The sequence below is a fragment of the Elaeis guineensis genome, chromosome 6 (genome assembly GCF_000442705.2).
Source record: "Elaeis guineensis isolate ETL-2024a chromosome 6, EG11, whole genome shotgun sequence".
NCBI lineage: Eukaryota > Viridiplantae > Streptophyta > Magnoliopsida > Arecales > Arecaceae > Elaeis > Elaeis guineensis.
Genome location: NC_025998.2, coordinates 13,518,662 through 13,531,917, shown reverse-complemented (window position 1 = coordinate 13,531,917; position 13,256 = coordinate 13,518,662). Strand labels below are relative to the sequence as shown.

The following is a 13,256-nucleotide window of genomic DNA, read 5'->3' as shown; positions in this document are numbered from 1 at the left end:
ACCGACGTATACTCGGTCGATCGGTGTCGGCAGTCGTCGATCGACAGAGTCGGACATTGGTCAGACGGACCCGATAGTGAGTCGGTGTGAGAGGACCGATCGATATATCCGAACAGATATAATTAAATCATCAAACTATAAAAGTTCAATTTGGACTCTGGATTCTATCCGGCTTCCGTTACTGAGTTATACGGCAGAAAGGGCTGATATGGATAAATCAGTTCACGGCGAAATTGAAAATCTCCAGCTTCCCAATGTTCTCTCCCCCTCCTCCCCCTCTTCTCCTCCTCAACGTTAACGCCACCCTCCTCCTCCCCCAGTCTGTTCACTGCCAAAGCCGCCGCCCTCCGCTACTAGCATCAGAAGAACCCCAACCACCGGCCCCTCCCTCCTTTCCTAATCTTCAAATTCTCCACTCTCTTCCTGCTCTCCTCCGCCACCATCCATGAGGGAGCGCGAGATCATCTCCTCATCATCGGAGAGCGAGGTGGCGGAGGAAGAAGTGAGGGTGACCGAGGAACCCCGCCTACGTGAGAAATGGCGAGAGGCATCGCTAGCTTCGGTGGGCAAAAGAGGTTGCTGACGAAGTTAGCTGTCGATGCGGGAGACGACGAGGGAGGCCAAGTGGGAGAAAAGCATCGGCGACAGATCCTGCATCGGAGGTAGATGATGGGCAATGAGTCGTCCCCCATCAATTGCGGTGAAGGGAGGATGAGAAGCCTCACGGACGAGGATTGGGACAAGCTCATGGGCTCCATCGAGCTTGGCTTTGGGTTCAATGAAGAAGATGAAGGTCACAATCTTTGCGACATGCTGCCAGCTCTCAGACCTCTACTTCGTTGTCAACCGCTAGCTTTCCAACCCCAACCTTCAGTCCTCGCCAAGCCTAGCGTCCACTCCCACTGCCACCTCCTTGGCGTCGATGGTCTACTGCAGCCCGAGCCCGAGCAGCCCCCTTGAGCCCCACCAACACTCGCACTCTTCCCCCAGCGAGGCCTGGAAGATCTGCAATCCAGGTATTATATATTAATCCTTTCCTTCTTCACCAAATGTTTATCAACTATTAGTTTCTCGTCTCGAGTATGTGTCTCATTATTTTGGTGCAATGGAACAAACAAGAGACAGTCCTCAGCATGTGAAGACGAGGCTGAGGCACAGGCACAGGTCGTGGCTTGTTCCGTAAGACAATGCAGCTAAGCTTCCAAATGAATACCACTTGCTCTTTCGGAGTGGAGGAAGGAGGAGAAAGGAGAGGGAGGGCCATTTTGTTTGATCTTATAACCGGAACATTCTTTCTTTTGGAGGAAGAGGGAGGGGAGCGGGAGTGGGAGGGGGAGCAGAGGAGGTGGGCGACGGAGCAGAGGAAAGAGGGGAGGGGGTGGTGGTGGAGGAGATGGCGGAGGAGAGCAGGGAGAGAGTGGAGAGTTTGGAGAGGAGGAAAGAAGGGAGGGGGCAGTGGTTGGGGTTCTTCCGATGCCGGAAGCGAAGGTCAGTGGCTTTGGCGGAGAAGAAACTGGGGGAGGAGTGTGGTGGCAACGTTGAGGAGGAGAGGAGGGGGAGGACAGAGAATATCGGAAAGCCGGAGATTTTCAATTTTCTTTCCAAGCTAATTTATCCATGTCAGCCTCTTCTGCTATATTATCTCATGTGACTATTCCATAACGGGAGCTAGATAAAATTCATAACCAAGATCCAAGATCTGAATTAAATTTTTTTAATAGTTTGATGATTTGATTGCATCAAATTAAAGTTTGAAATGAAATTAAAAATCTCTAATTAGTTCAAAAAAAAAATTATGATTAAATTAATCCAAATTAAAAGGAACATGCAAGTAACAAATTAACAATTTTATTGAGCTGCAACATATAGCATAAATTTAACTTTAAGATAAATTAATAATTCTATCTTTTGCTCCATGGAATTCAACTTTAGGATAAGATGCCTTTGGATATTCAAGTGAACGATAACTGTAATATGTTAAACTGTATCTGAATTATAGGTGTGCTAGAAGGTTTGGTTATTTAGAGTTTTGGGACAGCACGAGAGAGTGATAAACTAAGAATTAACCTTATAATCGGGATGTTTAGAGTGCAATTTGTCATTAATCCTATTTCAACTTTCAATATCATGGGATAAGAGTGTTGGAGAATAACTCAATTTCTAGATAATCCTAAAAAATGATGGAATGCTTTTTTGAAAAATAAGTTAGTAGATTACTTGATAGAATTTTACATAAGTTTGAACTCCTAGTTCACTTGATAGCCATATTATCTAACATGGGAAACAAGTCATCTCTACAAATAGAGGTTAAAATAGAGGATGACGTGATAAAAAAAAATAGAGTTCAGTTTGCCACTTTCATTGTTGCATTCCTTTTATATATTTTTTGTTCCCTCAAATTGGTATCAAAGCCCCATTTTTTCCTTTCTCCCAATTCTCAAGAAAGCAACCTGGTGGAGTAAATCGGATGCATCGCCCCACCCGCCCCCCCCCCCTCCTTCTCGCCAATTTTTTGTCTCCATCTACTATGAAAAGCGATGAAGTGGAGGAGAGATCATGGCTGCAAATAATATGATCAACTATTAATTTCTCATATTTGATGGTAAGAACTATGATCTATAGTGCATTCAGATATGATGCTTATTTCAGTTCTAAGATATTTGGGACATCATGGAGAGCGGTTTCACCAACATAGATAATCTCAAAGATTTTGATAACCTTTTCTAAGGACGAAAGGATGCATTGATTAGTGGCCGTAAAAATGACAAGAAGACCCTTTACTTTTTGTACTAAGCAGTAGACCTAGTGGCATAGGAGCGGATCTCAAAAGCCAAGACTGCAAAAGAGGCTTGAATTTGGAGAATACATATAAGGGCGTAGAAAAGATAAAAAGGGTATGCCTTCAAACTCTACATGATGAATTTGAATCTCTGTCGATGAAAGAAATCGAAACTATTATTGAATATTTTAATTGTATTATTGTTATTTTAAATCAACTTCATTTGAATGGAGAGGAAGTTTTTACTAACAAAATTGTTGAAAACATTTTGAGAACTCTTGTTAGCAAATTTGACCATATTATTTCTACAATTGAAGAATCCAAAGATTTGGATTCTTTGACAGTTGAAGATTTGAGTCTCTTACAAGCTCAGGAGCACTGTCTTAATCAAAGAATAGTACATACATCAACATCTTTTATTGAGTAAGCCTCCAAAACCCAATTCATAATTGGTGACAAATCTCAAGTGGGACAAAGAGCAGTAAAATCATGGCATGGACGTGGTGCTAGCTGTGGTGGTGGACGCAGTCGAAGCAGAGGCCAAATTAATACAATTGCTGGCAGTCAAGAAGAAAGTTTAGGGAGAGAAAACTTAAGAGGAAGAAAAAACTGGATGTCATGCCATCGGTTGCCATGACACTGTACTGTAAAGATGATGGGCCCATAGCCCTCACTAAGAAGTCAAGATCTCAGCAGAAGTCCAAGCACGTAGAGTAGCGATATACACAATTACCCCAAGTAGAAATACCAATAGGTGTAGAGAGTAGACTCCACATGGGATGTGGTAGGCCCAAGTCATTTAGCCAGTCAAAGATCGAAGCCCGTCTTCAGAAGATGGGGCTCAAGTATATGACAAATTGGCTTTAATACAAATGAAAGATTGTTAAATGTATGTCCTAGAAGTCAATCTTGGCTGGCACATACTATAATTCTAGGATATGTTTTATACTTGATGGGCAGTATTTATTACCATTCATGTTCTATGTATCCATAAATTATCCTAAAAATTAGCAAAGATAATTTTGTATATTCTCAAATTGTTGAGAATTTCAGATATACATTATTAGTGGTTAATTTCTAAATACTTTCGATCGTAGGATCATCACGGAGGATAGTGATCGATTTCGTTAAGATCGGTGCATGGATCACTTTCCTTTTGGACAGACAAGTCTCGAGTCTGCAGTATGGAGACACTAGGATGAAAGTACAGATGGTTGTTAGAGAATAACTTACACTAAACGTGATCAATATGAGAAATCAATTGGATGTCTATTCACTCATTAGTGATTTTTTCGATATTGTAGTGGTTGTAAGTAATCTTTTGACCTGTGATGTGTTGTCTATTCACAGTGAGGCTACTTATTTTGACTGCATATTTTTTTGATCTTTAGCCATTCAGATTTTTTCTGTATATGTTAACTACAGTAGGTTCAAATTCACTGTTTGAGTAAGATGTATCTAGATAGAATCTATCGATCTTGGTAGAAAAAGAGTAGTCCTATGTGATTCGTGAGACTGAGTTCTGAAAATCTCTGACCAGAGCAAGTGTGAATACTGAAAAAGAGTTTTCATGAAATTCACAAATGAACTCGAGTCGAGCCAATCTGGCATATAACTGATGATAGAATTCGACAATTTTTTTATGACTTTCGTCAAGTCAAAACTCACGATAGAGAGACTGAATCACATGATAACTGTACCTAAGAGTTTATTTTTTTATTCTGCTAGGTTATCACTATATGCTGCTAAACGTTATTGATGGATTGTGAGAATCTAGTATGATTATTTTCGGATCAACGATCCTTGTTAGGATGAGTTGGAACCATTCCAGCCTATCGAAAAGAGTTTCGATGATACTGTGATAGAGATCATAATATGTCTCACTACCAGACAGAATAGAACCTGAAGGGTCACGTATAAAAGAAGCTTGATCCGATCAATGGTTTAGATCATATTCGAATTATCAATTGGATTGATGGTTTAAATATAAAAACTGCTAATTTATAAGTGTTACCGATATAACAACTACTAATTATTAGCAGAGGGACTTAATTGTAGGTATTATAATTTAATTGGGCCTAATTAAATTATGGATCAAGTCTTAATTAATTTAAATCAAATTTAATTTAATTAAACTTAATTTAATTTAAGACTAATTGGGTTTAATAATTCAAGTTAGACTTGAATTTCAATCCTGATTGGATCAGGTTTGACAATCTTTCGAATTTAATTCGAATCGGAATCGAATTAGATTCAGTTTGAATCCAAATTGGATCTAATTGAAATAAGTGCTTAAGCCCAAAGTTACTGGACTTCTCTCTCCTTTTTCATGTCAGAAAGGAGGGGCACGTGAAGGTGGAAGGGGGTGCCAATAGTTGGCACCCTTTCTCTATGGAAGTCTCTCTCATCATGGACTCTACTTTTCTTTGGATTTGATTCAAATTAGGAAGTGGATCAGATCTTTATCTGGAAGGGGGTGGTGGAAATTATTTTTTGTGCGATAAAAATAAAGAGAAGGGGATGGCGTGCGGTATGTGTGTGTGTGATTTCTTTTTTGCTGTCTTTCCCATCTCAACACCTTTCATCCCTCTTTCCAGATAAGAATCAATCAAATTCAATTTTGATTTGAATTAGATCTAATCAGATCCTATCTAGTTAGGGCGTTGGATGGCTTTGTGCGACAAGAATAAAAAAAGAAAAAAAATTGGCATGCGACATATCTGAGCGTAAGGTCCCTTGTCACAACCTCTTCTTCCCAACGCCTCCTTTCTTCAATATCCAACACCCAATTAATTCTCATATCTGATCTGAGATATAGAGAGAGATTAGATAGAGAGAGGAAGAAAAGAAAAAGGGTTCTTCTTCTTCTTCTTGACGTCCAGTTTAGATCCAATCAGATTAGTGTGCTGAGATTACATTGCAGTCCTGTTCTCCAAGATGTTGAAGGAGGGCCCAAATCCAAGCCGAGAAACGAAGCCTGCAAGGATGCTAGCACACCGATAGCTTCGAAGTTCTGATTGGGAACATCTTCATATAAATACTAGTAGATGTCGGACACTTATGCGGCTCAGATGCAAACCTTGGACATCTGCAGGATCTGAAAGCAATCAGGTATAGAGATCGGATCTTCTTGTTCACTATTGTTATTTGTTTTCAGATTTCAGATTATTCTTGTCGTGTTCGTATCAAGATCCAGTGTGTGGTTTTCAGATCCGATCTGATATGTGGTTTAAATTAAAATATTTTAATTTATTTTATTTTCACTGCATACATAAATCTGATTTATGAAAAATTTTAAAAACACACATACGAAATCATTGCACAATCTAACACACTCCTGTTGAAACAGGATTGAAGTTAACAAAAAATTGCTTAGGCAAATAGGTGGAGGTGATTTACTACAAGCAGTTGGTTGGAAGTCTTCGTCACAGCCACCAGACTTAATATAGCCTATGAAGTTGGGTTAGTTAGTAGATTTATGGAGTCACCCACACAAATCCATTTACAAGCAACAAAGAGGATCCTGCGCTACATCAAAAGTATAATAGATTTGGGCATTCTTTATACATCTGACAATTCTGCACTTGTGGGATATACATATAGTGATCGAGCTAGTGATGTTGATGAGAGAAAAAGCACCTCATGTTTTTTATTGGCAATTGTGCCTTTATATGGAATTCAAAGAAGCAAGATGTTATGGCCTTATCAAATACAAAAGTAAAATACATTACAGTGTCGGAATGCACAACTCAAGTAGTTTGGCTTAGAAAGTTACTTGAAGAATTTGACCATCTCCAAATTGGTGCCACAAAAATTTACTGTGACAATAATTCAGCTATAGCCATTGCCAAGAACATGGTATTCCATGAAAAATGCAAGCATATCCATATTCGATATTACTTTATTCAAGAGTTGATAATGACATCGAGCTATTGTATTATCAAAGTCAAAATCAAGTTGCTGATATCTTCACCAAAGCATTGAAGGTGGAGACCTTTATCAAGCTGTGAGAACTACTTGGCATGTGTTCCTGAGAAATTGTGTTAAGGGGGCATGTTGGAGAATAACTCACGTTATAAATAAGCTTGAAAAATGGTGGGATGCTATTTTTGAAAAACAAGTTAGTGGATTGCTTGATAGAATTTTAGATAAGTTTGAACTTCCAATTTGTTTGATAGCCATGGTATCTAACATGGAAGCAAGTCACCTTTATAAATAGAGGTTGAAATAGATGATGAAGTAATAAAAAACATAGAGTTCAGTTTGCCTTTTCTGTTGTTGCATTCTTTTTATATATTTTTTATTCTCTCGAAGAGAAATTTGGTTGCAATTTTGGCCAAAGAGATTCATGTTTACAGAGGAGTTGGGAGAGGGATTTGAGGGGGCCTATTTGATCCTCAAGCCTTTCTTCATTAAATAGGAGCTCTTCCTCATAGGGCCTATGGCTTTCACCTTCCACATGGAGTGGATACCCTTTTATCTTGAAAATTGCAAGTCCTGTTGATTCTGAGAAAATGTTTAGGCTTGTTAATTTAGCTTCGAATAAAAAATGCCATGTCAAGTTTCAATTTGATAAAAGAACTGATAGATGGAATATTAAGACTCTGAGTCCTACCTCATTTGCTGAAGCCTGAATTAAGTCTGATGAATTATAATTGATGGGTGGCAGGGGCAGGTGAACTAGGGCAAATCTCGAAGCATATGCACAATGGATAGTGTGCACTTAGGAATTGGTGGAATACAAGGGGTCGCGTGGCATGTTATCCACTGTGAGATTTGATGCGGTCTACGTGCATCTAGTGCATGCAATATGGTGTACCTGGTGCATGCAATATGGAGGTGGGTGGCAGGAGAAAGGTATTCAAAACTATCTCCTTATGTATGTTTATCAATAATGGTGAGTGGTAGGAGAAAGGTATTCAAAACTACCTCTTTAGGTTTATCAATAATGGTGGGTTGAAAGCTCTAATTTTTAATGCAATAAAAAAGACATTGGATTCAAGAAAAATTCGGATGTATTTGATCCACGATCGAAATTAGAAAAATGTATTTGATTTGTGATCGAAATCAGAGTGGATTAGATTAGAAATTGAATTGGTCATATTTTCCAACATATTTGATTTATAACCGAAATCAAAATTAAAATCGAAATGGGATTTAAATACTAGTGGAGAATCAAGATTAAATTTTGATGGATCAAAGTATTCTCATTTTCTTTTGGAATCGAACTAGGAATGAAAATTCTCTCCAAACAAATGATTAAAATGAGAGCTACTTACTCTTATTTCTATTCCAAAGCCAACCTCTCGCAATCAAACATATTCTTAAAGTTTTCATTTGGGTTTTCATGATAATGCCAGGCAAAAGTTGATTAAGAAAGTAGAACACTATAAATCCATCCCGCATGAAATTGTACGAATATTTGAGTAAAATTAACATTAAGGAACTCTCCACGTTATTCAACAACTAACATGAATGTTGAAAGTACTTTTTGCAAATTATCATTTGATTAATTCATTCTATTGGAATCAACATAATCTATAATAATAGTTTACTCTCTAAACAATCAAGTTATTTGAACCGTTGATTAGGATCTGAATCCTCTTAGATGAAATGTGATATTGGCAATGCTTCACTCTAAAGGCAAGATCGAAGGAGAGTCGAGAACAGCCAGCAAAGATGTAAAAGAGCTCAAAGAAGATGGAGGCACTGTAAAGAGATTAAAAACAAATGATGAACTGGGCCGTAAAAACAATGTGAATCCTTCAAGGCTTCCTACACTTATTTTGTATTTATTTATACCTAAAATCAAAATATTAACATTAAGTTTTCACACGTGTGGTATGCAATCTAAATAATAGGAATAGATTTTTTTTTTAAAGAAGGATAGGAATATATTATTTAATGGATAATTATTGCACCTCATTATTAAATTGGTCAGTGAACTGGCCACTACTGAAAGGATCGGACGATTAGAGTCAATTTTAGCCGAGAAAAGATAATAAGTTAAATATTTTCAATCAATATCCTCTAATATCTCAATTTTTATTTGACTTTAAAATCTTAAAAATAAAAAACATGGAATGCAACTACTATTTTAATAATTTGATGCAACAACGAGAAAGAAAAGATACAATTATATAAATATTAATTTTATGATTAAAAAAAATACTGATTATACCTTCGGAGGGAAGACCACAACCTCTTTTATATATATATATACACACACACATTATTGGTGCCCATGGCATTATTATGCATTGCTTAATATGTCATGAAACTTGAATGACTGAATTAACATGTGGGTGAAACCATTGCTCGCATTAACATTTCGTTTTAGAGCCCTTGGATCATACATTAAGAATGGCCACACAAAATATAGGTATCATGATCTCAAAGGTTGCTAATTCATTGCAAAAATGGTGAATTAGGTATGCATTGTTTTCAATATTGATGTATATCTATTAAAATAATTGATGGTTTATAATTTGAAATACAAACACGTGTAAGTAGGTTCTTCCAGGCCTACCGTATATAAGCAGATTAACTCGAAGGATAAGAGAATGGAGTGGTCTTTATTTTGTCATATATTACTTAAAAAATAGTTTTATAATTAATATAATAAAATCGAGTGGAGGAATCCACGGCGATTCATGATCATAGCAGCAGGAAATTAACTTTTCCAACCTCCAGTTCCGAATCATGGTAGGAACTACGAATTTTCCAGCTCGCAACAATTCCAAATCATAGTAGGAACTAGGAAACGTTTCCTTAAAACCTCCAACCTCCGAGATTTCCAGGAACGAAATATGGAGAGCAACATGGAGGTCTCAAGCTGCTCACCGTTCCACAAGAAGATCAAGCTCGCCATGCACCGTTCTCTCAAGCTCGCGGCCGAGGAAATCCGGTTCTTGTCGCTGGAGAAGAGGCTAGCTGTACGCACAGACGAGAATTGACCACCTGGCAGACGAGGTGGAGGCGGCGGAGCTGCTGGGGTTCGAGGTGGGGGAGTACAAGGAGAAGCTGGCCCGGCTCCGGTCCGTCTTGGACGCGTGGGACGAGCGGTGGAGACGGAGGCGGCAACTCCGGGGAGGAGATGGCGGCACGGTCGACGGGGCAGGGGAAGCGTCTCCGGCTGGGGATTGCCGAGCTGGATGATGAGGAGGAGAGAAGGTCCTGCGCGTGTGCTGTTCGACCTCTGAAAGCGTTGCGACCGCTCCTTGGCCTTGGGAAAACTAGATAGAGAAAGAGAGAGAGAGTTTTGTGACTGTTTCTGAGAATGCTTGAATATTTGTAGCAGTTCTTATTTCGTTCAATAAAAGAATATTAATAACAGTTCTTTTGTCAATTGGTAAAAAATTCAATTCATTAATCTCAGTCAGATTGTTTTAAAAAAGTGTTTTTTTTTTTTTTTTTTTGCCTCATGGATCTCTTGTTTTGCTAAGCATCACTAATCTGTTCTTGGAGCTAAAAGGCTAGTCTATAAAAGCCTACAGTGAGCCTCATTTATTAAATTTTATTTTATGTTGTTTTGTTTTTTGGCCGGGGGAGAGGATGGTTGATACCAGTCTGATATATCTTGAACAGCTAATGAAAAGAAGGAAACAAAGCTTGATGTTCAACGGCATGAACAGGCACCGTACGACCTTAAAAAAAAAAAAAAAAAACGATGAGGCAATCCAGAATACAACACTAGTACAAGAAGATCAAGGTGGTAAAACTCAATGGCAGCAAAAATTTTGCCGAAATCAATTCAAAAAAAATAAAATAAAAGTGAATGGACATTGTGATGAGAACGACTAGGTTCTAAAATCCAAAAAATCACTAGATTCTTGTACACATCCGGATGATGTTTCTGTGCTTGAATCTTCTTCAATGGCTTCCTGTCAACTAGTTCTTCACTGGTTAACCTGACAAATTTCTCAATTAAGTTTTTCTAGCTTGAAAGTGTGTACCTGTTACGTGGGTACACCGGATGTCTCGGATATGTCTTCGGATTTGCATTCGGAACGTAGATATGAGACTGATATGAGATTCGAGCTATTCTCATACTGATATGAGGTATTCCGAGTTATATTCGTACTAAGATGAGGTATCTTAAGCTATCCTCATACTGAGATGAGATATTTCAAGTGATTCTCATGCTGAGATGAGATATCCTGAACTATCCTCATACTGAGATGAAGTATTTCGAGCTACACTCATGTTGAGATGAGGTATTCCGAGCTACACTCATGTTGATATGAGGTATTCACTTATTACGTGATCCTCTGACATTTCAATAGCCTCCCGATTGCACGGCAAAAACCCACACCATGTAGAAAAAGATAAAAACAATAAATACCTCCATATGGGAAGCATATATAGGCTAGGATCCCTCTATACTCTCAGCTCCAAGCTCCAGATTGACAAACTATGTAATTAATAAGTGGGACCCTCATGTACCATGAGGTGATACCACTCACCTAATTTAAGAAGATCAGAAGGTCAAACACGATCTTCGAGGATATTCAATGAGGATAAAAAAGATATTTAAATCTTCCACTCAGTATATTCCAGTAACGGTCTCTTTACTCCACAGGAGCGGATGAGGAATATAATACCACAACGACACGATTAATGGTCCAAGATCTTTGGAGTTGCCCATTTTCTCAACCCTCTTCTACAAATAATGAAAGCTCCGATGACTCAGATAAGCAATCCCTCTTAGAGAACTCATTGCTGCTCTCTTTATTTTTTGAAATCTGACTTGAGCATCGGTGGGTCATCATCGAAGCGAAAATCTCCGATTTGGATTTGTTTTGCAGGTCACTCCAGCATCACTGTGCAAAATCTAGTCACCCATCTTCTGACCTCAACAATAATGAGCAGCAACAATAGAGGAAGGGTCTACTTTTTACAATATGCCACAAAAAAAATCACCACTAGGGTGGCAAAATCGATCCGATCCAATGAGTATACACCCTACCCAAATCCGGTCAAACCTGAAAAATAGAATTTGACTAGATTTGGATTCGGATTTGGGTAAAATTCGAAAACTGTAGCACGGATATGGGTAGTGCTGTTTTCTACCCAAACTCAAATCCGAACCCGACCCGAACCTACGAATATAGGTAATACCCGAACTCATATCCGAATATATATATTTATAATTCTATTTTGGTAATTCTGTTTTGAATGATAATATGCATAAACTTATTTTGATTATTTATGTGTTCTATGTTGAATTATAATTATATTTTTATGTTTGATTTCTATAAATCTAGATTTATAAATTATGTTCTATGTTGAATTGATAATTTTATTTTGATTGATAATATGCATGAAATTATTTTGATTGTTTATTTTTTTTGAGTATGGAATAGGTATGGGACGGGTATGGATTGGGTATGGGGAAATAGGTTACCCGTAGATATCCTCGAACCCATTGGGTATGGGGATGGGTATCTTTTTTCTTATCCGATCAAATATCGGATAGAATTTGGGTATAGGATATTAAGTTCGAGTTTGGAGATGGGTAGTACAATACCCAACCCAAATCCTACTCATTGCCATCCCTAAATCGGGGCAATCTACCCCCTCTCGAATTGCCGTCGGTGTCGAAGAAAATCATGCACCGGCATCATAACAACCGTCCCCTCCACATGAAGGAGGGCTCAGGCCCATTTTTTGGGAAGCCAAGTGAGCATGCGATGGCGCCACGTAAGATTTCTTCATGGTGTTCCAACGACGCCTCTTCTGGAAATAGGGGAGCCCGTGCCGATAGCGAGGCCCCCGCATCGCCATAACCACTAGCACCGTCACCTCCGTCGGTCGCAGAGACAAGTACGGATTAGTTCAATACGCCAGTCCGACGGGTATACGTTTGGACCATTGCGATTCATATGACGCAGCGGAACAATGACGTGTGGCGAGAGATGCATCTTGCTTTCGTGCCTATATCAACCCCGACCTCTATAGTGCAGTGCCCGCCATCTACTTGTATCGAAGGCAGAGGGAAATCAATAAAGCAAGGAAGAAGATACAAATATTCTTCGATCCTCAAATTATTTTTGTTGGTGCAAAAATCCGCTGGCGTCGGAGAAGCTGGAGTCGCGGTCGCCGCCGGGACCTGCAAAAGAAATCTAAACTGGAGGTGGGGTTGCTCCGGTAAGATCCTCCGACGCTCAAGTCAGTTCTCTGCCTCAACAAGAATGAAGTGCTCGAACGAAAATTTTAGCAGAGTTTCTAGGTAAAAATGAGAGCTTAGAGAATAACGTATCTGGGGTCCCCTTTTTATAGGCGGAGGGAGCAACAGACTGATAGTGATGTTTGTAACCGTCTGGCAGTGGGCTGCCCATGGTCAGGAGGAGTTTATCATGAAGAGTAATGGGGTGGAGTCGTGGCTGTCATCATGGCTCGCCATGTGGAATCAGTTGCAGGGAGTGGAGCGATGTCCGTTGTCGCGACTCGCCAGGGAGTGGTGGAACCGCACAGG

General features: G+C 39.1%; 1 pseudogene; it reads left to right on the top strand.

Annotated features, from left to right (window-relative positions):
* The first annotated feature begins 445 nt into the window (after positions 1-445).
* The window catches only part of LOC140858726 (uncharacterized), a 33,575-nt pseudogene continuing 20,764 nt past the window's right edge, over positions 446-13,256 (top strand).